At 42.5% G+C, this 27,275-nt stretch overlaps 1 protein-coding gene across 1 annotated transcript in view; it reads left to right on the top strand.

Moving 5' to 3' along the window:
- GPR39 (G protein-coupled receptor 39) overlaps window positions 1-27,275 on the top strand; it is a 260,810-nt gene that overhangs the window by 35,197 nt on the left and 198,338 nt on the right. The gene's annotated exons all lie outside the window — the stretch shown is intronic.

The following is a 27,275-nucleotide window of genomic DNA, read 5'->3' as shown; positions in this document are numbered from 1 at the left end:
CTCCCGGTCTTGTTTTTGCTAACTGTATAGAGCTTCCCCTTCTTTGTCTGCAAAGAATATAATCAGTCTGATTTTGGTATTGACCATCTGGTGATGTCCATGCGTAGAGTCATCTCTTGTGTTGTTGGAAGAGGATATTTGCTATGACCAGTGCATTCTCTTGGCAAAACTCTGTTAGCCTTTGACCTGCTTTGTTTTGTACTCCAAGGGCAAATTTGCATGTTACTCCAGGTATCTCTTGACTTCCTACTTTTGCATTCCCGTTCCCTATGATAAAAAGGACATCTTTTTTTGAGTGTTGGTTCTAGAAGGTCTTGTAGATCTTCATAGAACCATTCAAATTCAGTTTCTTCAGCATTACTGGTTGGGGCATAGACTTGGATTACTGTGATATTGAATGGTTTGCCTCGGAAATGAACAGAGATCATTCCGTCGTTTTTGAGATTGCACCTAAGTACTGCATTTCAGACTCTTGTTGACCATGATGGCTACTCCATTTCTTCTAAGGGATTCTTGCCCACAGTAGTAGATATAATGGAAGTCTGAATTAAAGATGCTCGATTACACGCATAGAAACTTTTTATATTTCCTACACATAGCCTTGGAGGCCATGGGAGATTTAGGTAGAAGTGGTAATATGTGAAATTCCTCTCTTCCTAAACATGCTACACTGCCAGATAATTGATGCTTCACATCAGCAACTGGAAATGCATGTGAAAGTCTCTCAGTTGTGTCCAGTTTTTTGTGACCCCATGAACTCTACAGTCCATGGAATTCTCCAGGCCAGACTACTGGAGTGGGTAGCCATTCCCTTCTCCAGCGGATCTTCCTGACCCAGGAATTGAACCAGGGTCTCCTGCATTGCAGGCGGATTCTATACCAAGTGAGCTATCAGGGAAGCCCTGGAAAGACATGAACTGCTATAATTGGGAATCGTCTTGTTTTTAAATATTTAATTAGATTGAATTTAGATGAAAAAATATAAGTTAAAACCAGTTTTTTTTTTTTTTTTTAAATATTTATTTATTTATTTATTTGGCTGGTCTGGGTCTTTGTCGTGGCATGCAAGATCTTTAGTTGTGGTTTGTGAACACTTAGTTGCAGCATGTGGATCTACTTCCCTGGCTAGGGACTGAACACAGGCCCCCTGCATTGGGAGTATGAAGTCTTAGCCACTAGACCACCAGGGAAGTCCCTAAAACCAGTTTTATTTAAATCACCCTGATTTAAATTGTTGGTATGTTTTCAATATCATTACCATTTTTTTTGCCTTTTAATTTTAATAGAAAATGTGAATTTTTGTCATTTAAAGTTTTGATAGAAAGTATATTCTAGTTTTATACACTGACTACAATCACATTTTATTTTTAATCATTTAGAACACTGTTGTCAGTGGAATACACATCAGTTTGAAAATTTGATTTTTAACAAGGTAATTAGCACTTTTGCCAAAATGATGGGAAGATAAATAAATTTTATGAAACAAATATATAATAATTTATGAATTATTTGTGCTTTTATTGTATCACTCATTCATCATTGTTGGTGTAGTAACAGCACACAGATATCTAATGGTCAGCAAATTTGTTCATCTTTGATTTTTTGCAACTTTTGGTCATATAAAAAGCATAACTTAAAACATATTTTAAGATTTTGTCATTATGAAGGTGTGTTTGTAAGGATGGAGGGTAGAATATATTTTATTGAATAATTTGACAGCTTGATCTGCAACTTTTAAATATTTATATGGGCCTTCATCTGTACTCTTACACTGACACCGAGTCAGAATCACCCAAACTGTTCAATTGTTCTCTAGTCTCACCAGCACACAGTTGAATTCTGTTAGTTACTAGGACATAGGGTTATGAGATTCCATCAAATTAGGCTTCAGAACCCGCACTTGCTGGTTTCTGGATTATATCCACTTGTGGAATTCAGAGAGAGGGTATTTTGCAGCTGTTTTTGAAAACTTGTTAGGCCTGGTAATTGTTTCAAAGCTCACTATTGGTGAAATGCCCAGACTTATCAGCCCGTTGGGCTGTGAAGGAGGAGAGAATGGCTTTAACATCCTCAGTTTCTTTTGGCTTTGCTGTAATTTAGACCAGAATAGCAGAGGCCCTTCCAGATAAACTGAGAACATCATGAAGGATCTAGTGAACAAATGTTGAGTCAGTCCTTATTAAAGGAAAAAAAAAAAAACCTTTGAGTAGGTGACATCATATCCCATTTCCCTGGAACCAGGTGATACACACAGCTCTCCTGTCCATCTTGAAACTCTAGCAACCTCGCTCCCTCTGTCCCCCTTTTTAAAATCTTTCTAAAAATTGAAATATAGTTGGTTACGGTGGTGTGTTAATTTCATGTGTGCCGCAAAGTGATTCATTTATACATATGTATTTTTTTTTTCAGGTGCTTTTTCCTTATAGGTTATTACAAAATACTGAGTGTAGTTCCATGTGCTAAACAGTAAATTCTTGTTGGTTATCTATTTTATATATAGTAGTGTGTTTATGTTAATCCTAAACTCCTAATTTATCCCCACCCCCTGGCTTTCCCCTTTGGTACCTTGTTTGTTTTCTATATCTGTGGGTCTCTCTTTATTTTGTATATAAGGTTCACTTATAATAGTCTTTTTTTTTTTTTTTGGATTCCACATATAAGTGATATGTGGCCTTTGGCTTACTTCGCTTGGTATGATAATTTCTAGGTCCATCCATGTTGCTTCACATAGCATTATTTCATTCTCCTTTATGGCTGAGTGATATTCCGTTGTATGTATGCAGCACATCTTTATTCATTCACCTGTCAGTGGACAGTCGGGTTGCTTCCGTGGCTCGGCTGTTGTGAACAGTGCTGCAGTGAGCACTGGGTTGCATGCATCCTTTCAGATGATGGTCCCTCTGGATATATGCCCAGGAGTGGGCTTGCAGGATTACATGATAGTTCTATTTTTAGTTGTTTTAAGGAACCTTCACACTGTTCCCCATAGTGGCTGCATCAGTTTACATTGCCACTAAAAGTGTAGGAGGGTTTCCTTTTCTCCACACTCTGTCCAGCATTTATTGTTTGTAGACTTTTGAATGTTGGCCATTCTGACCAGGTGAGATGATACTTCACTGTAGTTTTGATTTGCATTTCTCTAATGATCAGTGATGTTGAACTTCTTTTCATGTGCCTTTTGGCCATCAGTATGTCTGTTTAGATCTTCTGCCCATTTGTTGATTTTTTTTTTTTTTTTATATTGAGCTGCATGAGCTATTTGCATATTTTAGAGATTTATCCCTTGTTGGCTGCATCACTTGTAAGTATTTTCTCCCACCCAGGCCCATTTCCATATCAGGTATCACTCTTAAATTTTTCTAACATGATAAAATAGTCATTTAAAATCATTCATGAGTCATCATCCTGATAAAACTGTTTTCAGTGTGACATATAAACTCACACACAATTGCATTATTGAAATCATCATGTATGTATTATTATACATCATGTATGTATCCTTTTTCCTTTTCAGTATTATGTCATATATATTTTTCCCTATAGTCTCCATAATTTCCATTTTTAGAATCTGCATAATATAGTGGAGTGATTTTAAGTGCTTTTTTTGTTACATTGAAATTTGAGAGCAAAAGAAGGAACTAGTTTATACTCCTTAGATAGCATCAAGTTTTTATTAGTCCTGTGGCATCCAAATCACTCCTTAAAACTCCTGCTGATTTCAACTTGGCAAGAAAAATGATTTGGTAATCAAAAGTTTAACTAATGAATGCCCACAATGGAGTTAGCATGTTTGTTTTAGATCAAATTTTATGATATAATGACTTAACCTTCATGTATGAAGCTGTGGACTTAAAAAATATTCACAACTCAAAAGGTGAGAATTATGTTTTATTTGGTGGAAATTTTTAGGACCTTAAGCCCAGGAGACAGAATCTCAAGTAACCCTGAGAGAACTGCTCCCAGGAGGCAAGATGGGGAGCCAGGTTATATAGAAGTGTTACAACAAAGCACAGGTAGTTAGAACATAAAAAGATGATTGTTAATTAAAGAAAACCAGATATCCCAAGTTAAGGAATTTAGTGCTTTTCTATGTATGGCAAGATACAAGAGTCTGTGCTCTCTGAAATCATTCCTTTGTTATGTACCTCATCTGTCTGGGGCCAGTATCCTATATTTTCACATCCTGAGTTTCCTCAGGCTCACCATAAGGAGTGGCTTCAGTCTAATGGCTGCTCGATGGCAGATATCCTTTTCCTTTCTGAGTTTCCTCAGGCTCATCAGCTCATGTTGGAGGGCTGCAATCACTGATGACTGTGACATCCTTGTTTACTGATATGGCAGGAAATATTTCTCAAAGCCTTCATGTAATTGGAGTGTATAGGATGTTTAGGCCTATTTTCCAGGTCTTTTCTTTCATTGTTTTATGAGGCCTTTAATCCACATACAGAGATGTATTGTTGTGTCTTTGCTTCTCTGACAAATTGTTGGTCAAACCTGTGGTTTACTTTTCACTACTTTGTTCTACTAGAACAATCTTGAAATGTAACTCTCCAGTACAGTACTTAACCCTGTGGGAAAATGAGGTTTGCTGTCTGATGGTCTGCCTTCTAGAAACTTTTAGATTAAAAAGTAGCCACTGCTGGCATTTGAACTGGTCAAGGGCAGGCCCCAGTACCGATCAGAGACGAAAGTCAGTGGTCAAGGGGAGCCTTAGAAGGGGACAGGGATTGTCTGGGGTACCCACTACCGTAAACCTTCATTCAGCTGCAGGTATCAACACAGGAAAGCACACGGGAGGGACCACAAGGCAGGAGAGGGAGGGGCTGTTTAGAGGCAAGGTGGAGTGCAGAGCTATGACTCATCAGAGAGGCATGAGGGCAAAGTCTTGAAATAATAGGGAAGGGACAGTTAGTGGATTAAAGCTAATTGTTAAATCACACTTTCAAAATTCTCTTCATTGGTGTAGAGCATGGATTAAGAACTGGCTGCCCAGCAGGAGGTGAGCGGCTGGTGAGTAGCTTCAGCTGTATTTGCAGCTCTTACCCATGGCTCACAGTAACACCTGAGCTCCACCTCCTGTCACTTCAGCAGGCATTAGATTCTCATAGCATAAACACTACTGTGAACTGTGTGTGCAAGGGATCTAGGTTGCACACTCCTTATCAGAATCTAATGCCTGATGACCTGATTCTACATTATACTGAGTTGTTCAGTTCAGTTCAGTCGCTCAGTTGTGTCCGACTCTTTGCAACCCCGTGAACCGCAGCACGCCAGGCCTCCCTGTCCATCACCAACTCCTGGAGTTTACCCAAACCCATGTCCATTGAGTCGGTGATGCCATCCAACCATCTCATCCTCTGTTGTCCCCTTCTCCTCCTGCCCTCAATCTTTCCCAGCATCAGGGTCTTTTCCAATGAGTTAGCTCTTTGAATGAGGTGGCCAAAGTATTGGAGTTTCAGCTTCAACATCAGTCCTTCCAATGAACACCCAGGACTGATCTCCTTTAGGATGGACTGGTTGGATCCCCTTGCAGTGCAAGGGACTCTCAAGAGTCTTCTCCAACACCACAGTTCAAAAGCATCAATTCTTCGGTGCTCAGCTTTCTTTATAATCCAACTCTCACATCCATACATGACTACTGGAAAAACCATAGCCTTGACTAGACAGACCTTTGTTGGCAAAGTAATGTCTCTGCTTTTTAATATGCTGTCTAGGTTGGTCATAACTTTCCTTCCAAGGAGTAAGCGTCTTTTAATTTCATGGCTGCAGTCACCATCAGCAGTGATTTTGGAACCCAGAAAAATAAAGTCAGCCACTGTTTCCACTGTTTCCCCATCTATCTGCCATGAAGTAATGGGACTGGATGCCACGATCTTAGTTTTCTGAATGTTGAGCTTTAAGCCAACTTTTTCACTCTCCTCTTTCACTTTCGTCAAGAGGCTTTTTAGTTCTTCTTCACTTTCTGCCATAAGGGTGATGTCATCTGCATATCTGAGGTTATTGCTATTTCTCCCGGCAATCTTGATTCCAGCTTGTGCTTCCTCCAGCCCAGCGTTTCTCGTGATGTACTCTGCATATAAGTTAAATAAGTAGGGTGACAATATACAGCCTTGCCGTACTCCTTTTCCTGTTTGGAACCAGTCTGTTGTTCCATGTCCAGTTCTAACTGTTGCTTCCTGACCTTCACACAGGTTTCTCAAGAGGCAGGTCAGGTGGTCTGGTATGCCCATCTCTTTCAGAATTTCCCACAGTTTATTGTGATCCACACAGTCAAAGGCTTTGGCATAGTGAGTTGTATAATTATTTAATTATATATCACAATGTAATAATAATAGAAATAAAATGTACAATAAATGTAATATGCTTGAATCATCCTGAAACTATCCCCCCTTCCCTGGCCATTCATGAAAAAATTCTCTTCCACGAAACCAGTTCCTGATGCCAAAAAGATTGAGGACCACTGGTGTAGAGATCTCTAGACTAGAGTGGCACATCCATGTATTGGGAATCTGTAACAGTTACCCAGAACAGGGCTGACATACCATGGTCACCCTCGCTTACATTCATCCACTGATGAGTGTCCTCTACACGCTGGGTGTGTGCTGGGCCTCAGGGGCACAGATCCACTAAGCAGTGGCCTTTACCTTCTGTTTTCTTCTAGTGTGATGGGATAGGCATACAGATACACTAATTAGATGCTGTAATTCAGAATGAAAGATGCTAAAACAGAGTCATGGTGAGGGGTCATGGAAGCACTCATTCACTCGGCAGGTCTGTGGGGCTTCTGTTGTGCACCTTGCATTGGTGGTAGGTACTCAGGATACCTATGTTGGCCACCTCATGCGAAGAGCTGACTCATTGGAAAAGACCCTGACTCTGGGGAGGCTTGGGGGCAGGAGGAGAAGGGGATGACAGAGGATGAGATGGCTGGATGGCATCACTGACTCGATGGACATGGGCTTGGGTAGACTCCGGGAGTTGGTCATGGACAGGGAGGCCTGGCGTGCTGCGATTCATGGGGTCGCAAAGAGTCGGATATGACTGAGAGACTGAACTGAACTGAGCTGAACTCAGGATACGGGGGAGAGCAAAGTGGGTGAGCATCCTTGTATTGTGGTGCTTACAGCCCCATGGTGCTGTAATTTCCCCAGAAAGAATTCTGTTGCTTCTACCTGGGTTTTGGAAGCTTTTCCGGAGGAGATGGTGCCAAAGCCAATTTTAAAGGGAAGTAAGACTGGAGAAGCAGGGAGGAAGATGAAGTGGGGGCAGGAGTGGAGTGGGAGGGCCAGATATGGAAGAGGGGAGGGATGGGGTAGAATGGAGCTAGTAATAGAGGTGGAATGGGGGCAGAGGAGGAAGAGTGGAGTAGAGGGGAGGGAGGCAGGTGAGATGTGGGCCGGGAGGGAGGGGGATGTTGGTGGAGCAGGTGTTTTTCTAGTACAGAGCAGGTGCTGAGATACTGAAGCAACATGATTGGGCCTGAATATATGTTCCATTTGTAAGAAAAGAGATGAACTGATCCTGGTCCCAAGGGGTGTTTGATGGTGTTGGCAGTCAAGGTGAATACATGAAATGGTACTGTGCAGCCTGGTTGAAAGAGATGCTGAATTTTGCAGCTCCGGTTATAAATTGTTTATCAGCAGAATCCGAATAGCCAGCCTGTTGCATAACTTCAACCTGCTCTCTGGTCCTTAGTCATCCATTAAATGTTTATGAGCACCTCTGAGGTCCTGGATAGAGTAGATTCTGCCGATACAAAGGTAAAAACTTAAGGACAAAGCCTGTTGTTCTAGGGCCTCGTGGCTATTAAGAGACAAAGGTAAGCTTCTATAATACCAAGAAGTGAAGAGTTTTTTCAGGAACAGGAAACAAATCTGAGTGGGGCGCAAAGGAGCAAGCTGACATTTTCTGTGGGGCTTTGTTATTGCATGTGTCATTTTAATTTTCTTGATTGTTCAAATATTTCCTTCATGCTTGACTGTCATTTTTGCTGAAGCCTGCCTCCCACTTTCTTGTTTATGGAGATCCTCAGCTGCTGGTATGACTGCAGTTCAGGCTCACGGATCTCTCAAAAGGCTCGTAGTAAAATAATTAACTGAATATTGTCCTAGCTTCTCTGGTGGCTCAGGCAGTAAAGAGTCTGCTTGCAATGCAGGAGATGTGGGTTTGATCCCTGGATCAGAAAGATCCCCTGCAGAAGGGAATGGCAACCCACTCCAGGATTCTTGCCTGGGAAATCCTATGGACAGAGAAGCCTAGCAGGATACAGTCCATGGGGTCGGAAAGAGTCGACTACAACTGAGCAACTAACACTTGCGCTTTCAGCCTGCAAGCTGCTTGAGGACAAGAGACATCTTTCAGAGCTTTAACTGAGCACAATGCATGTATTCCAATATAATTTTGTAAATTTGGAGTCATCAGAGAATAAGTCATGAAAAAATACCTCTAGAAGGTCAGTGAAAAGAGTATGACTTGGCTTTTTGATAAATCTGTTAACCCTTTGATTCCTGCTGTTGAATGCCAGCTCTCCACATGCCACCAACGCAACTCAGTCTGTTGATAAGACAAAGCTGAGTTTCTTATTTGTGCAGTGGAAAGAAAAATACCCTGACAGCTGGGTGTTGTCAAAGAGGAGGAATTTGCTGAGAATTGGAAGTTTGGTCTAAGGCAGGTCTAGGTCTTTCAATGTGGGGGTCTTGATTAGGTGGGGCAAGGATCCTCATGGTACTGTTTAGGATTTGAGGAAACAGCAAGGCAAAAATCTTTGATCCAAGTGCTCCAAAGAATTCTAGGGCATAAACAGTCTATTGATGACTGATTTCTATAGAAGAGTTGATATTTCAGAAAGTTCCTTTAAAGCACATTCAAATTATTCGCCCTAGCAAGAGTCTGCTGGAATAGTAAAGTGATAATAACCATGACAATGAAATAGTAAATTCACGCTAATGTAGACAGTAGGCTCTATGTAGGATGGATAGCTTTGGATCTCACTTGTAAGCCAGTGCAGTGCTCAGTTGTGTCTCACTGACTCTTTTGTGACCCCATAGACTGTAACCCGCCAGGCTCCTCTCTCCATGGGATTCTCAATTCAAAAATACTGGAGTAGGGTGCCATTCCCTTCTCCAGGGGATCTTTTTGACACAAGGATCGAACCCATGTCTCTTGCATCTCCTACGTTGGCAGGTGAATTCTTTACCACTGCACCACTTGGGAAGCCCAACTTATAACCAGGGAAGAGGTAACTGATGGCAGGGAAACAAAAAGACAGGGAAAGTCTTCCCTAAAGATTTATCTGGGAGTCTGGGTTTTTGCTTAGGCACGTGCAGAAGCAAAGGAAGCCTTCTGTTCATGAAAATGTGCTTCATGAGTGAGATGTTATCTGTTGACAAGTTGCTGGGTGCTAACCCAGGGGACTTGTCCTATGCTTGTGGTACCCTGGCTTTCTGTCCTAGCTCATAACTGACACCAAGCTGGCTACAATAGTGATGCAGTGAGTTTCTACCTTCACTTGTTGCTATATCACAGCTTTCTGTTGTCATTTATCCTGCTAGAGGATGTTTACTAATGTGGAAGAAGGAAACTCCTATAGCTCGCCAGGTTCCTCTATCCATGGAGTTTTCCAGTCAAGAATACTGGAGTGGTTAGTCATTCCAGTCTCCAGGGGATCTTCCTGGCCCAGGGGTCAAACCCACTTTTGCATTGCAAGCAGATTCTTTACCATCTGAGCCACTAGGGAAGCCCTTACTAATGCAGAGACCCACCCAATGACAATGTCTCAGGATCTCAGGATACTTTATTTGCTATTTCATTAGGTCAGAGAACTGCAATGCTTCCCCCTTTCATGCTCAGTATATGTGAGAATCATTCCTTCTTTTAAGCATGTTGCAGAATCTCACCTGAAAAATCTGAAATTGATTTTTTTCCTCTTCTGTCCAGACAGTGTGGTCCCAGACATGGTGCCCTCCATGGTGAAATGGGAGGCTAAGCCCTTGTTATATGGGGTGATGCAAACTTCAGGAACAGATAACTTTCCGTCTCCCAGCTAGCTCTCTGCAAGCCCCTTGCAGACCGTTTGCAAGCAGCAGCTTTTCAAATACCACCGCAGGTGGTATTAAACCCTCTGCTTGCAGTCCTAGTTAAGCACTGAGTAGTCGAAATAAGCAACTGAGTTTCTGAGTATTAGCAGGTGGGCAGTGACTGTAGCCAAAGCTGCCACTCTCACACGCAAGGTTCCTGCAAACCTCCTTCCCCCTCAACAGATGTGTGGCCCCTGCGCTCCCTTTCTTAATGGAGCTGTTTGAATGTCCATTTGGTTATCTTGGGTTCAAGGACTTCTCATCAGCCCTTCTCGGTTATTTTTTCATTTCAAAAACATACCACTTCACTCCTCCTCATCTTTGTTTCTCAGTTGCACGAAAGCAAGTGTGGTTTTAATGAAGTGCTGATGCTTTTTTTTTTTTTTAAGTGTTTTTCAGCAGGCCTGGATAATTGGCATCCATTATCATTTTTCTGTCTGTTTTCTGCCTGGAATATAAAGGAACCTTGGAGTTCTTTTCTGTCTTCTCCCAGAGCCCCAGTGTGGTCTCATTTCTTTTCCTGTATCTCCCAATATCCCCCACCTCCCTTCTTTCCCTAAAACTTCCAGCATCCCCTGATATAATCCTATTGAGGCCCTTCAGAATCTTTAGGGGAAAGTGGCTGGACTGACTCAGATAGTTGGAAAAGAAAGAAGGCCCAGGCAGACAAACGCTGTGGCAGAACTTGGTCTGTGAACCTATAGCTGGTGGCTGCAGCAGCTCAGAACTGTGAGGGCTCCCATTGCCCTTCGTCAGTTTCAGTATTCTTCAGCCATGGCCCAGGCCCTATAGTGGTTAAGGAGACCTGATGGGGCACCTCTGGCTGAGATTGCAGGAATGTGCTGGAATCAAATCTGTCAGACCAGTATCTGGATGGAACTCTTTTTTTTTTTTAATTTGTCTGCACTGGGTCTTGGATGTGGCATGCAGGGTCTTGTTCCCTGACTGGGGATCAAACCTGGCCCCCTGAGCTGGGAGTGCAGAGTCTTAGCCACTGGATTACTAGGAAAGTCCCCAGATGGAGCTCTTTAATCCCTAGGTTGCAACCATCCCTACTAAAACCTCCACCTCTGATCAGCATTGTTTTTTGTTCTCATTCTCTCATGGTGTGTTTCACAAAATTCCAAAGTAAATGGGGGTCATCTTGCAGGCACCCGCTTTGTAACTGGCATTTGGTCATAAAAACTCAGCTGTGAGGTTTGTACATTTTTTTAATATGTTGACCTTTAAACGTCCATTTTTCTTACCTGCATGCTATAAGCACCTGTGCCTGGGTTTTGTGAAAGTTCAGCAGGAAAGCATGTGTAGAGAAGCTGGCATAGTGCCATGCACCTGGCAGCCTCTCCAAAACTGTTTCCTCTTTCCTCCTGGCTTCCTTGGCCTACACCCTCTGGCCCCAGCCAGTCTGCAGGGTGCAAGTAGGTGTCTAGGGAATAGATGGCAAACTGAGAGTTTCACTGAAGAGACAAGAAAAAGTGTGCTGTGTTTGAACTTCTTCCCTCTCCTCTGGCAGCCAGCTGAGCCAACTAAGATCAATAACAGTCAACCACTTCCTTTTAGTTGGGATCTCCAATTCAGTGCCTTCAAAGAGCTCCAGCAGACGGCAGGGTTTAATTTTTAGTTTGCTTATAAAATACTCTGGAACCACTTGGTAAAAGGTGTCTAGGTTTTCCTTAACAAGCTGACTCTGTTTGCCAGAGGTGCCTGGTTTTCTCTGATTTTCTGCCCAGATTCCAGTCTCTTCCAGGGCTTGAAGGTAAAGGCCAAAGGAAAAGGGCTGGTGAGACCATGAGCTGCCCCAGGGAGCTTCAACAAAGAGGCTGAGGGCTGAGTCAAGGGGACCAAGAGGCTGTTTCTCAGAGTAGGGCTGTGGAAGCATGGGAGATAGGCTGAGAACAGATTGCCACTGTGGAGTGTATGTGTATGTTCGTGTGTGTGTCTGAGTGTGTGCATATGTGCTAAGTCGTTTCAGTCGTGTCTGACTCTTTGCGAACCTATGGGCCATAGCCTGCCAGTCTCCTCTGTCTATGGAATTCTCCAGGCAAGAATACTAGAGTGGGTAGTCATGCCCTCGTCCAAGGGATCTTCTCAACCTGGGGGCTGAACTCCTGTCTATTACATCTCCTGCATTGGCAGGTGGGTTCTTTACCTCTAGCACTACCTGGGAAGTCCATATGTCTGAATGGGAGGACTCAAATGTCTGGAGGCAAGGCACTCCCTAATTATTATTTTTTTATTCTAATTTTTCATTTTATATTGGATTATAGCTGATTTACAATGTTGTATTAGTTTCAGGTGTAGAGCAAGGTGATTTACTTATCTATATCTATATCTTTAACTATCTATATATGTATCTCCATTCTTTTTCAGATTCTTTTCCCATTTAGGTTATTACAGAGTATTGAATAGAGTTCCCTGTGCTGTACAGTAGGTCCTTGTTGATGATCTATTTTATATATTGTAGTGTATATACATTAATCCGAAACTCCTAATTTGTCCTTCCTCACCACGTTTCCCCCTTGGGTAACCACAAGTTTGTTTTCGAAGTCTGTGTCTCTGTTTTGTAAATAAGTTCATTTGTATCTATTTTTTTGTTTTAGATTCCACATGTAAGTGGTATCATATAATAAGGTTCTCTTTCTGTCTTACTTCACTTAGTATGAGAATATCTAGCTCCATCCATGTTACTGCAAATGGCATTATTTTATTCTTTTTTATGGCCAAGTACTATTCCATCGTGTGTATATGTGTGTATGTGTATACACCACACTTTCTTTATTCATTCATCCGTCGATGGACATTTAGGTTGTTTCCATGTCTTGGTTATTGTAAACAGTGCTGCCATGAACACTGGATACTCCCTAGTTATGAAGAGAAGCCAGGCTACCTAAATTCAGGGCCTGATCAGCTCTGGCATTGGCTGGGTTCTTATCTGCCTCTAGACCTTTGCCCTTGACGTTCCATCTTTGTGGCATGCTTTGCCTTTGATATTCACAAGGCTTCCCCATCCTATCCTTCTGGACTCTGATACCTTCTTACCACTACCCTCCCTTTATTTTCTGTCCCTACTCAGCTTTATTTTTTTCCACAGGGCCCATGGCTAGTTGGCATTATATTGCATAGCTATTTGTTTATAATGTGTCTCCTTCCATTAAATGTCTGTAAGCTCCTCGAGGGCAGGAACCTTGTCCATTTTGCCCACTTCCCTATTCTCAGCCCTGGCACATATTAGGTATTTAGAATATTATGAATGTTTTTTGAATGGATAAATGAGTACTACCTGGGACAGCAAGTAACAAGGTGAGAGGTTATTATATGACATGGATTTGACAGCAAATGAGGAGGAAAGCTGTTAGATTAACTTTCATTTAGTATATTCTTTCCTGCCCTCCCCCACTCTACTTCAGTGGTTATACTGTCTTCCTTAGGATTTACCTTTGACTGTTAATAAGTATTTATCAGCTTTTAATGTTATCTTTTCACTCCCAGCTCTAAAAGATAATGAATATGTAGCTTCTTCTTCCTTCCTCCTCTGTGAGTTATATCAGATTTACCTTGCCATGGATTATGTTGATAGATTTACATTTACAACCCATTTTTAAATCGTAAATCCCAGCTTGTTTTATTCTTACTCCTACACTTAAGTAAATTTGCTGTTCTTTCCTGGGTTTTCCAGGTAAAGACTCTGCCTGCCAATGCAGGAGACCCAGAAAACTTGAGTTTCATCCCTAGGCCTGAAAGATCCCCTGGAGGAGGAAATGGCAACCCACTCCAGTATTCTTGCCTGGAAAATCCCATGGACAGAGGAGCCTGGTGGGCTACTGTCCATAGGGTTGCAAACAGTCGGACACAAGTAAGCATGCATGCCATGTTCTTTTCTAGACCTTTGCTATTGTTTTCCATTCATTTCTTGGGAGGCTGCAAAGTTCCTCCTCTGATAGTTTCTTCAGGATAGGCTCATGGAAACAAAATGCCTTAAATTCTTGCATGTTCAAAAATTTTGGTTTATTACCACTACAATGAATGATAGTTTTCTGGGTATAAAACTCTTGAGTGACAATTTGTTTCCTGTGGAATAACTGCAAAGGTATCCTCCTACTGTCTTCTAATAGAAAATGATGCAGTGTTAACATTTGAGGTCAATTTCATTTTACCTCCATCATATGTGAGAGGTACCTGGCTGCCCAAAGATTCTTTGTCTTTGAAGTCTTACAAATATACCAGATCATGTTTTTCAACTTTTTACTGGATACTGTGACCTTCAATATATCTAAGTCTTCCATTTCCAGGATGATATCTTCAAATATTCTTTTATGTCCTTTGCCAATCTTCTTCTCTGTCATTTCCTCGTAAATCCCTTTAAACTCTTCATTTATTTCCTTACTAAGTGTCTTACTTACTTTTTCTTTTTTTCCTTCATTTTTCCTGTCATTGTCCTTTCCTTTCTATCCTTTCTTGTATTCTTAGGAATGTCTTCTTTCCCTTGTTCTGTTTTCAATTTTGTCTTTATTTCTATAACGGTTTTATTTTCTTTTTTTAAAAATTTCACTTCTTTCCAGATTTCTGCTGGCTTATGCTTCAAATTCTTATCTTACAACATTTCCCATGAACTCTTACATGTCTGCTTGATTGTGTGTTTATGTGTGTGTTTGCTTCATTATGTTTTTAAAAATTCATGGCAAATTACTTAGTCACTTTTTTTTTTTTGTATCTGCTCCCTGGCAGATTGGAGTGGGAAATGGCCACCCACTCTAGTATTCTTGCCTGAAAAATTCCATGGACACAGGAGCCTGGCAGGCTACAGTCCATGGGGTCACAAAAAGTCAGACATAGCTGCACACACATGCAGATGCGTGGCAGGTACAAAAAATTGTCCTTTGCTATTATTTTTCTTGTTCCTTTCCTTATTTTCTTTGTAATATTTTTATAGAGCCTGTACTAGTCTTTTTTTGATTACTTAGTTTTGAGTTAGGTGAACATTTTCCCCCAGACCAGCTATTTATAATTTGTAGGAGGTTTGTATAAAGAAGAAATTGGTATTCAAGGAGGAATTTTCCTTCATTCCAGGGTTTTGTGTGGTGAAAGCTCCACTGAGCTTTCACTTCTGTCTAGCCAATGAAGACCAGTGAATCTGTTCACAGTGCCACGTCTCTGTCCTCTCCTCATATGGAATGACTGCTTTTTGCGTACGATGACATGTCTGTGTGGCTCCTTATTCCGCCTAGCCTCATCTGCTTCTAGAAACAAAACCTGATCCAGGAAGGTTCAAGCTGACAGCATTTTGCAACCTGTTTCCCTTGTGTTGTTCAAAACGAGGGATTGTGATTCTGTACCTTTCAGTGCGCTCCTCACCTTGGTGGTATCTTTTGTGCTCCCTCTGAGATGGCAGCCTAGGGGTACCATCTCTCTGCTCCAGCTCTCCATTCTTTCATGTTCATAGTTCCATGTCTCCTGGGCTCATCAAAGGTAGAATTTGTGTTTGGGTCTTGGTTCAGGGTTATTGTTGAAAAGGAAAGAATGGATGCTAACTGTGCACCACGATCAAAGGGGATGACCTCAGCCCTTTTTGAGCAATCTCTTTCTCTGTTAACATGAAGTCTGTTTTCCCACACTTCTGGTTACTCAGGAAGCTACTGTTTTCTTCTCCCTTTCTAGCCCTCTCTGGGTTTCTGAGTGCGATCAGATTCTTTGTTTGCAGTCTGTTTTACCCTGACCTGTCTCTGAATCCCCACTGTGCTGATAGTCCATAGTGGGCATATCATCTATTGCCTTGTATTGCACCATCTTTTTATATGTATATACACTTTGTTAACTAAATTGTCGACATCTGAGGGCATAATATGGGGCATGAATGTTCTACGCCCTCTGTAGTACTACTAGCACAAGATAGATGCAACATCGTGTTTATGGATTATTCCCTTATTGTTATGGTTTGCTATGGTATTTGAAATACTTTCCTTGTGCCTCATGAATTCTGAGTTTGTGTATTTTGTTCCTGGGCTGCCCTCTTACTGAATTAGATAGCTGTGTATTTGGCGTGTGTTATATATGCTATATACATTTTCATGAAGATTTTATGAATGTGAAGATTTTGTGAAGATTTTACAGACACTGCCACTGTTAAAAATCTAAGAGTAAGTATTCTCCTTGATTTTAGATGATACTCGTCAATGTTATCAGGAATAATTTTAGCTTTTAGTGTCTCAAGGAGTAGGTAGGCCAGTGCTCCTTTTAAAGCCATGCTCCCTAGGTAGAGCCTTTGTCATCATGTGATGATGATCTTGCAGACTTCATCCTATAAACAATAGTCACATTCCAGAGGGTCAGACCTATAAGTGAAAGGGTCACCAGGCCAGTGATTCTCACAGGGGCTCTGAACAGTCCTTAAGTAGAGGGATTTCAAAATCAAGGATTATAGGATTAATAGTTTGAAAATCAAACAGAAGTCCTCCATGTGCTAAAACCTCCAAGGAATATGTCTCCCCATATCCACCCCTACTCCCAGATTTAGTCCAATGCCTGTGCTTTTTCTTAGGAAGCAGGCACAGGGAAGGATGGGACTTGTTCAAAGTGATATATTTCTTGGGCAGTTTCTCCCAACCTCCTTTGCTACTCTTGCCCTTCATATGATAATCCAGAAACCACAAATGGACACTTCCTCTGATGAATGGATTTGATGTGTCTGAAGGTCAGCTCTTGCTGAAGTAAGGCATGGTGTCTGGGCTGGGCTGAGTGGAAGGACAAAACACTATTTTAGGGAAAAAATGGAGCCATTGGAGCAGATTGGAAAATGTGCATTTGACACCAATCAATGAGCCTGTGCTCAAGCTTAGATGTTCAGATATGATAAAGAGCTAGAGAGGCTAAAATGGTAATTTAAACCAGAGTAACCTCTTTGACCTCGACTAGTTGGAGACTCAATGGGATAAACCATTGCTTCTTCAAATGAGAAAAAAGAGGAGGGAAAAGTTAACTTACAATTTCTGGGAAAGATGCCTAAAACATGATGGATTTGAAAACTATGAACAAATTCTCTTTCTCTTTTTTTTCCGTTACCTTCAACATCTCTGATGCTGAAATATTAATCTTTTAAATTTCATTTCATATCAATAAGGCAACTATTACTGTAACCCCAGGTGAGAAAGAATGCATAACTACAGGGTAGTATAGCAGATCTGAACTGGGGCTCAGTCTGAGTTAAGATTTTGGGTAGGTAGGTGAGCAAAGCCAAAGCAGGCTGCCATGGACATCCTGGAACTTATTAGCATAGCCTGAGCGTAGCTGATGGGGGAGTCGACAGAGGCGAGGGATGGAGCATATGAGGCAGTAGGGTTTGGGGATGAGAAGTGGGATATACAAGAAGCAGAATGCGTGCTGATCCTGCCAACACAGTTCTCAAACCACATGACTCCTTTCATGACTCTTGCCTTAGAATAATGAGGTAGGACCCTTGTGGGCATTATTCTCATTGTATAGATGAAGAAAATGAGATGCTAATAAATGAAGTGGCTTGCTTGTACTTTGAAAGTACCTCTGACAGAGCTCTACATAAAGCCCTTAACTCTGGGCTGTCTCCTTACAATGCTTCCATAGTACATCACTGCATTCTCGCTTTCTCTGTGTTCTCGCCAGCAGTCACTTCCTAAGCACTTGCTAAACGCGTAGCATCCTGCTGGAGGTACTGCTATAAAAAGTTGTTACATTAATTCCAGCCTAAGAGGAGCTTATTTTAACATATTATTGGGTACATTTTCAGCTTTGAAAGTGACACATCACATTTCAGAAAATTTGGAAAACAGCAAGAATAAGAAACATTTAAAATAATCACAGCCTGTGAACCCTACTGTTATAGTCATTTGGATCTATGTCCTTCTGGTCATTTTCCTTATACGTTTAGCTTTTTAAAAAATCTAGTGAAAATTATATTACACCTACAATTTTATTTCTTGCTGTTTTTACATAGCTCTTTGTCATAAGTAATTTCCCCCATAACCACTTTTGTGGCAGTAAAATATTTGCAAAGAGCTTGCTGCTGCTGCTGCTGCTGCTAAGTCGCATCAGTCGTGTCCGACTCTGTGCGACCCCATAGACGGCAGCCCACCAGGCTCCGCCATCCCTGGTATTCTCCAGGCAAGAATACTGGAGTGGGCTGCCATTTCCTTCTCCAGTGCATGAATGGGAAAAGTGAAAGTGAAGTCGGCAAAGAGCTTAATCACAAGCATTTACTAACCATAATATTAAAGTGTTTTATTGTATTAATTCAATAAATGTCCATTAAGTGCCTTGTGCCCAAGCTCTCCATTGCCCTGGTTATAGTTACCTTGACATGGGCCCAGGGATTGGAATGGCCAGAGCCATATTGGTGGAAGCCCTGCACACATTAGCGGGACTCGGGGATTTTTTCCTAGCACTTCCTCTGTTAGCGGGCCACCTGTAGTACAAACTACTTTCAGGCTGGCTGGGGACAAGTTCCAGGCAGTGAGATCATCATAGACTCATCTCCCGTTTCTTTTTCTAATTCTTTCTCATGACTCTTTTAATCATCTCCTATTTATCCCTTTGGGGAGGAACTTGCTCCCACACAAGGTTTATGAGGATGGCCAAACACATTCTGACACTGGACAGGTGAGCTGAACAACAGTTTATGGTCATGTGTACTCACTGCCTTGGGGAAGAGGACATTGCACTGCACTCAGGGCCACACAGGGGCTACCCTCAGGAGCAGAGGGACTAGCCTGGGGCTGTGGAAGGCAGTCTTCTCATTAGCAGAGGGAGGGGTGGCCCTTGGTTCCTGCAGGAAGGTGTGATTGGGTGGCTCAAAGCTGAAACCTAGACTCAGCAATGAACAGGAACTACACTTGGTCTGTTTGATAAAGAGGACTGTTTGGTAAGAGAAAGCACCTAATACAGAGCCTAAATTTAAAATTTTGCATCCCAGTGACAAAATCTGCTTCCCCTCTCTCCTGGCCCCTCTGTTTTCTCCAACACTTCCCTCTTCATGTTTGTCTGTTTGTTGTTTCAGTACTCTTGTGTTTTTGGCTCATCTTTTAAGAGGCTGATGATATGGTGGTTAATAGACTCTAGGACAGACACCCTGTGCTCGGGTTCAGGCTTGGCCATACCAGCTGAGTTGCATTAAGCAGATCACTTCCCCTCTCTGTGCCTTGGTTTTCTCATTTGTGAAATGGAGATGGTTGTAATAAGACTACTTACCTTAGAAGGTGGTCGTAAGGAGTAAAAGTTAATATATGTAGAGCTTTTAGAACAGTGCCTGATGTGTGCTGTGTTAATACTAATGTTATACTTATCTTTACTTGGATTCAGTTTATAAGTTTAGTTGTATTAAGGGAATAATAATAGTAATATTCTAATTTTTTCAACTTTTCTCCATACTTTGTCTCCAAGGCTATAGTTAGTAGAGGCTCATTTTCCAAAAGTATACTCTGTCCATTATAGTCATTTATTTGTAAATTCATCTGTTTATCTGTTCAGTCAAGAGGCTCTGCTGTGTACCAGGCCCTGTTCCAGGTGATGCAATCCATGCAAGAACAAGACAGCATAAACCTGTCAGGAGCTGAGGCTTACCACCCATGGTGAGGTGGCCAGTGGCAGGAAATGGGCAAGTAAATGAATAGAAAGGTATTATGGCTGGTGTTGAGAGCTCTGAAGTAAGAAAGAGACATGAAGAGAAGGCCATCAGATGGACACTTGAATTCCCTTGTGCAAGGCAGCTAGGAAAAGGCAGGGCTTTTTTTTTTTTTTTTTTTTTTTTAATTTGGAGAGAATTCTGTTTTATCATGGGCTTCTCAAGTGGCACAGTGGTAAAGAATCTGCCTGCAGTGCAGGAGACATGGGTTCACATGGATTTGATCCCTGAGTCTGGAAGATCTCCTAGAGAAGTAAATGGCTACCCACCCCAGTATCCCCGCCAGGAAAGTCCCATGGACAGAGGAGCCTGGTATGCTTTAGTCCATGGGGTCACAAGAGATGGACATGACTTAAACACTAAACCACCACCACTACCTCTTTTATTATGAGGGTGGTCCAAGATCCCCAGAGGGCCATTAATTTTCTTTTTCTTTTCTTTGGTGGTAGTCATAATATTCTTGAATATTGTCTTCCAAAGAAGGTATATGTTTTCTTTGTCCTCTCTGATATCTTCCTCCTGCTCTCCATCTCCTTCGCACCCTACCAAGGAGGGGCTTGTTGTCTTAACTGAGTTTATGCATCAATTTTGGTCTAGAATCAGCAAAGTGGACAGAGAAAGATAGAGACAGAGATGTAAGAAAAGATGGAGAAAGATTTACTTTGGAAAGTTAAACTCAGTGGATAAAATGAGCTTTGCACAAGTGCAGAAACTCAGAAGAAACACAAGCCCCACTTTTACTTATCAATTATTTATTGCTACATAACAAGCCACTTCAAAATTTGCTAGCTTGAGATGGCAATGATTTATTGTTCCTCATGATCCTGTGGGTTGCTAGTTATTTCCTCTGCAGGTTTTCTGAGGGCTCCCTCATCCAGCTGCATGAGGGGCAGGGGTGGAAGGTCCCAAGTGGGCTCACTTACACGTCCAAAAGTGGATGCTGGCAGCATCCTGGGCAACTTTGCTCTCCTCTCCCAGAAGGCTGGACCAGCTTCCTATATTGGCAGCATTTAAAGACAGTGAAGGTAGAAATTGCTCGCTCACCAGGCTCCTCAGTCCATGGGATTCTCTAGGCAAGAATACCAGAGTGGTTACCATTTCCTCCTCCAGGGTATCTTCCCAACCCAGGGACTGAACTCACTTACATCTCCTGCGTTGCCAGGTGGGTTCTTTACCACTAGCACCACCAGAAAACCCATTGGATCCTCAGCTCTGGAACCCATACAGTGTCACTACTGCCACATTCTGTTAGCCAAAGGAATTCACACCAGCCCAGATTCTAGCTGGTGAGACAGATGTTAAATTAAAAAAAGAAAGAAAACCCCCTAGTTCTTGTTATTGAAGCAATGATAAGAAAGCTTCAGAAGTGCTATTTGAGCACATCTATAAGGAGTGACAGGGGCTTCCCAGGTGGCGCAGTGGTAAAGAATCCACCTGCCAATGCAGGAGATGCAAGAGACGTGGGTTTGATCCCTGGGTCAGGAAGATCCCCTGGAGTAGAAAATGGCAATGCACTCCAGTATTCTTGCCTAGAGAATTCTGTGGACAGATGAGCCTTGTGGGCTACAGTCCATGGGGTCACAAAAGAGTCGGACATGCCTGAGTGCATACTCTGCTCAGTCGTATGACAGGAGTGACATTCCCAGCACCAAATCATCAGTTGGGTTGATTTTCCTCTTCTTGGATGAGATGCCATATGTGTAGACAAGGCTTTTGGTGTTCAATTGTGCAGAAAAAGTTGAACACGGAAGACCTGCTGCTGCCATGCTTGGACAGGCCTGCTTGCAAGTGGGTCCTTGGATAGTGGCTGGCAACTTAGATTTTAGGAGGGGCCCCACTGTCCCTGCCTGTTGAGGATGGTTTACTGTGTCTAAACTATTTGTGTAAACAAGGTAGCTTATGCTAAACCCCTGTTTTCCTTATGGGAGTCTGGAATTTTGGTATCTATTAGGCAGAGGGAACTCTTGTGATTTGTCCTCAATACAAATCTTGGGCACTAAATATCTAATTAGCTTTCCCAGGCAAAACAGGGCACATGTGTTGCTGTACTGTGTTGCTGAATGTAGACTGGGCTCTGTGTGACCCCCTCCTGGGAGGGAAAGAGCAGAAGGAAGCTTTTGCATGAATTTCTGCAGACAGTCTGTGTCTTATTCCCTTCTATTTGGCTGCATGTCCTTCATACATCCCTGTAATAAATCATGTGCTCAATAGCTCAGTCCTATCCAACTCTTTGTGACCCCATGGACTGTAGTCCGCTGGGCTCCTCTGTCCATGTAATTCTCCAGGCAAGAATATTGGAGTGGGTTCCCATTTCCTATTCCAGGGGATTTTCCTGACCCAGGGATTGAACCCGTTGTCTTCTGCATTGGCAGGCAGATTTGTTATCGCTGAGCTACCTGGGAATCCCATAATAAATCATTCCCACTGATAAAATCATAAGGTGAGATCCATGAGTCCTTCTAGCGAATCTCCCCATGTAGGAATGGTCTTGAGGATCCCGCCACTCTAATCTTATTCTCTTACAGTTTTTTCTTCAAAGAAAATGGGAGCCAATTCCCAGGTGTCATGGTGCAATACCCGAACATCACCTTGGGGACTTTTATACCTGTGCAGGAAGTAATGGCAAGTTTCCTCAGAGCCAAGAGGTCCTAGTAACAGATTTGGTGGCTCTCAAGCAGTGTTTTGAAATGGTGGTTTTTGACTTGCTGAGGAGCAGGATTTGTTTGGATTTGTGAGTGTAATTTAGTTAATTGGTAGTAAGTAGGTGGTAATTTAGAATATATGGAAATGATTGGTTCCCTCTGTACAGACTCTTTTACTAAAGAAGAAGGTACTGATTGAGACAAAAGTAAAACATAAAGAGGCCACTTTGACCTGGTCTGAACTGGAAAATCACCTGGAGCAAATCTGTAAGGACAGCTTATTGGAGTGTCTCCAAAGAGGTCCTGTTGGTCCCCTGCTTCTAAACCAGGTTCTGGGCAGCACCCAACCCATCAGAGCCCAGTGGCTGCTGGGACATGTAACTCTGATAGAGGAAAAGTCAGCCCCTGCCACCCTGTGCCCTGTCTCTAGCCCACTGTTCTGGTGATGCTGGCAGTGATGGTGACCGTGAGAGTGGGATCATTTTCGGCCATCACCAGGTCTTTGTAACAACCATTGCTGTTTCCTGGGGAGTCCCTGGGTGGCATAGAACCTGGTGACCAAAGAAAATGCCTATGTATCTCCCTCAGCAGATTTAAGGTGGAGTTCGTCCAACATGTGAGGATCATCACAGCTTTTGAAGGAGCATTTATTTCTTGATATTTGAGAAGGGAAGGAAGAGTGTATAAAACAGCTTAACATTTAACACAAATGAATTCATTTTCTTACCTTGCCACTTAACAGCTGTGTGACCTCAGGTAGATTAATTAACCTCTGTGGTCCATAATGTCATAAACTGAGCAGTTATACAAGAAGAATGAGGTAGTGTGTATAATGCATCTAAATACCTAGTATAAGATAACTTAAATTTGAGTCCCTTTCAGGTGATAAGAATCTAAATGAAAAGTTTTTCTTTTGTTTGTATGTATCAGTTCAGTTCAGTGACTCAGTCATGCCCGACTCTTTGTGACCCCATGGACTGCAGCACGCCAGGCCTCCCTGTCCATCACCAACTACCGGAGTTTACTCAAACTCATGTCCATTGATTTGGTGATGCCATCCAACCATCTTATCCTCTGTCATCCCCTTCTCCTCCCGCCTTCAATCTTTCCCAGCATCAGAGTCTTTTCAAATGAGTCAGTTCTTCGTATCAGGTGACCAAAAATTTGGAGTTTCAGCTTCAGCATCAGTCCTTCCAATGAATATTCAGGACTGATTTCGTTTAGGATGGACTGGTTGGATCTCCTTGCAGGCCAAGGGACTCTTGGACTCAGTTCAAAAGCATCAATTCTTTGGTGTTTAGCTTTCTTTATAGTCCAACTCTCACATCCATACATGACTACTGGAAAAACCATAGCCTTGACTAGACAGACCTTTGTTAGCAAAGTAATGTCTCTGCTTTTTAATATGCTGTCTAAGTTGGTCATAACTTTCCTTCCAAGGAGCAAGCATCTTTTAATTTCATGGCTTCAGTCACCATCTACAGTGATTTTGGAGCCCCCCAAAATGAAGTCTCTCAGTTTCCACTGTTTGCCCATCTATTTGCCATGAAGTGATGGGACCAGATGCCATGATCTTAGTTTTCTGAACGTTGAGCTTTAAGCCAACTTTTTCACTCTCCTCTTTCACCTTCATCAAGAGGCTCTTTAGTTCTTCTTCACTTTCTGCCATAAGGGTGGTGTCATCTGCATATCTGAGGTTATTGATATTTCTCCCGGCAATCTTGATTCCAGCTTGTGTTTCTTCCAGCCCAGCGTTTCTCATGATGTACTCTGCACATAAGTTAAATAAGCAGGGTGACAATATACAGCCTTGACGTAGTCCTTTCCTGATTTGGAACCAGTCTGTTGTTCCATGTCCAATTCTAACTGTTGCTTCCTGACCTGCATACAGATTTCTCAAGTTAATAGTGGCCAAATTTTCTGTAATGAACAAGCATTTTCTTTATAATGAGAAAAAGAGGATTAAAAAAAGCTTAGAGTTTAAAACCCCTTTCTTGCCATACCTCACATGTTTTTTTCTTGAGCTGGGTCTTTTCTGGGTCACCCATGTTCTTAACTTTGGGTCTCTGTGAGCAGCTACTGTTCATTTACATCAATAGAGGCTTGGAAAGATCCATCTCTTAACTGAGTGACTGGAGAACTAATTTTCACTGACATAGGTAGAGTACCTCAAATATTTTCTCTGTTTTTCAGTAATTATAATTTGAATTTTTTTCATCTAGAATCATTTCTCTTGGCAGGTTCACTACCAGGATATTTAAAAGAGAGGGAGAAAAAAAAATCCTATTCTTTCTGTAAGGATTGTCCTTTTCCCCCCCAACTTTATTTTCCTTGTGATTTTATTTTTTTTTCCCTTCCAGCTAGTAATGAAATGCCCTTTGCAGAAGAGGTCAGGAGGGCTCCAGTAAGTTCTGTAGCACTAAGCACTGTTCATGGGGTCAGGATCAGCTGAGTTCTGTGGGGTGTGCTAAGAAAACCTCTGGGGTGCCAGCCTTCTAGGCTGCTTTCTTGAAGGCCAAGTACAAAGAAGGCAGCATAACCTCCCGGCTGGTAGGTTTGAACCTTTTTAGGAAAACTCCACACATAGGCAGAGTGAGCTGAGTAAGAACCACTGTGTGTAAATTAGTTGCCAGGTCTCCTCTGGTGTTCTCTGCAAATCTGCAAAACTACATGGATGGAGAAGGACTGTGGATTTCAGAGCTGTATTTCTCCTGGAAAACTTTCAGGGAACAGAGAATTGTCTCCGCATTCTAACCACACCTGCCCTCAGACAGTTGCCTTGAGTCTGCTCCCCCTGACTTGCTCTGTTGTTATACTTATGTTTGTAGAAATTCCCCTCCCATACTAGACTCTGACCTCACTCCTCCTGCATGGCAAGGCTGCTCTCCATTGTCATGTTTCATAATTTTTAACGTATTGAAAAATATCTGTCAAGAAATGGTGCTTGAGTATGTTCGCTAATTGACAGGAATGCCCTGGGAGAAGAAGAAATGTTAAACAGCAAACATCACAAGAAATTCCTTCCAGCCTATTTTAGAGCCACATGGAGCCATCATAGTATCTGTCTTTATGGGAAGCTCAAGAGTTGAGAGTAAGTCCATAGGCAGGGATTGAGCACAACTCATGCTTAGCTGAGTACTGGCCATTAGGGGCCATTCAGAAGCTTCAGACATAATCTAGAGACAAGTTGATGAGCTATTATGGTACTGCTCATGGAACTACAGGCAACACAAAATCTAGTGCTAATAGTACCATGTGTAAAATAGATAACTAATGAGAACCTGGGACTTCTCAGGTGGCATTGGGGTAAAGACCCTGGCTGCCAATGTAGGAGACATAAGAGATGCAGGTTCGATCCTTGGGTCAGGAAGACCCCCTGGAGGAGGGCATGACAACTCACTCCAGCATTCTTGCTTGGAGAATCCCATGGACAGAGGAGCCTGGTGGGCTACAATCCATAGGGTCACAAAGAGTCGACATGACTGAAGCGACTGAGCACACACGCCCACAATGAGAACCTACTGGATAGCACGAGGAACGCTACTGAGCATTCTGATGACCTAGCTGGGAAGGAAATCCCAAAAAAGAGGGGATATATGTCAATGTATAGCTGATTCCTTTGCTGTACAGCAGAAGCTAATGCAACATTTTAAAGCAACTATATGCCAATAAAAATTAAAATAAAAAGGCTCTATAGTACTGATGTCAGTTAAGGCAGGGAACCTGGTGGCCCAGAACAGTTGGGAGGGTCCCTTGCAGGAGGCTAGAATGAAACTGGGATCCAAGGGTTAAGCAGTGTCCACATGGTTTTAACTCTTTATACTTCTTTAGAGTGAATCACCTGCCACTTCTCTTAAGCCTTGAAGACTTTCCCAGGAATGATCAGAAGATATCTTGAGTAGCCCTGAGCTAATAAATTCTAGCTGTGGAACTCCATGTCTTTCTCACTCTGCCCGAGGCATCCTATAGGATGCCTCCCATTTCTCAAAGCCTCAGCACCTTAGAAGTCCCGTCCCCAGTGCTCGGTCTAATGCTTGGCACAGTGGGAGATTCTTTTCTCTGCTAAGTAAAGCTGATGCTTGTGCCAGCCCCACAAAAATACACAACCTTCAAAATTGAATTCTACCCGAGCAACATTTATCAAATGTCTCTGGTTTCTCTCTGTGTATATAACCCAGACACAACAGTGAAGTTTCCTGCCTTCAAAAGAGTTTACCCTCTAGGAGAAAATAAAACTACCTTGCAAGATAGAATGAGAGAGAAACTATAACAAAGAAGGATGAGATGAGTCCCAGTAGGGAAAAACTTCATGGAAGCAGCAGGCTTGGGGCTAGTCCATAGGAACACGTGGCACAGAATTTACAAATATGGAAATATGGGGTGGGGGCAGAAGTGGGGTTGGGCATATCATGTGGAGGGCATGGTGTGAATGGGCACACAGAGGTGACAGGAATGGGGTGTGGTCCAGGTTTGGCCCACGCTAGGGATGCGAATGGGGGTCATGGCAGTTAAGACTGGGATGATGAGTGGAGTTTGGAGCATGAGGCTGAGAGATGGGGCCCTATCCTTGGGGCAGGGAAGATGCTGGCAGAATTTTGAGCAGATAAAGGCCGTGAACTTCATGCTGACTTTTTCAGGCATGTGTTACGCACGTGTTTGGAATGGAAGGTTGTGAACTCAGGGTGGGAGGTGACTGGCTTGGGAGGGACAGGTCAGGGTTCCTTCCGTCTGGCAGCCGTCTGGGCAGGTGACAATGAAGGCTGTGGGTAGAGTAGGGCAGTGGTCCTGGAAGGGAGGGGACAATGAGAGAAGACGGGACATTTTGCTGGTCTTTTCTCCTCCCCAGGTGAGCTGATGCTGTCACTTAGCAGTTGTTTTAGAATTGCAGGAATCTGCAAGGCTTTTGCCTAC

Source organism: Giraffa tippelskirchi, chromosome 3 (assembly GCF_054371585.1).
Source record: "Giraffa tippelskirchi isolate mGirTip1 chromosome 3, T2T-mGirTip1v1.2.pri, whole genome shotgun sequence".
NCBI classification, from domain to species: domain Eukaryota; kingdom Metazoa; phylum Chordata; class Mammalia; order Artiodactyla; family Giraffidae; genus Giraffa; species Giraffa tippelskirchi.
The sequence above is the reverse complement of the archived record's forward strand: the minus strand, read 5'-3'. Positions and strand labels throughout refer to the sequence as shown.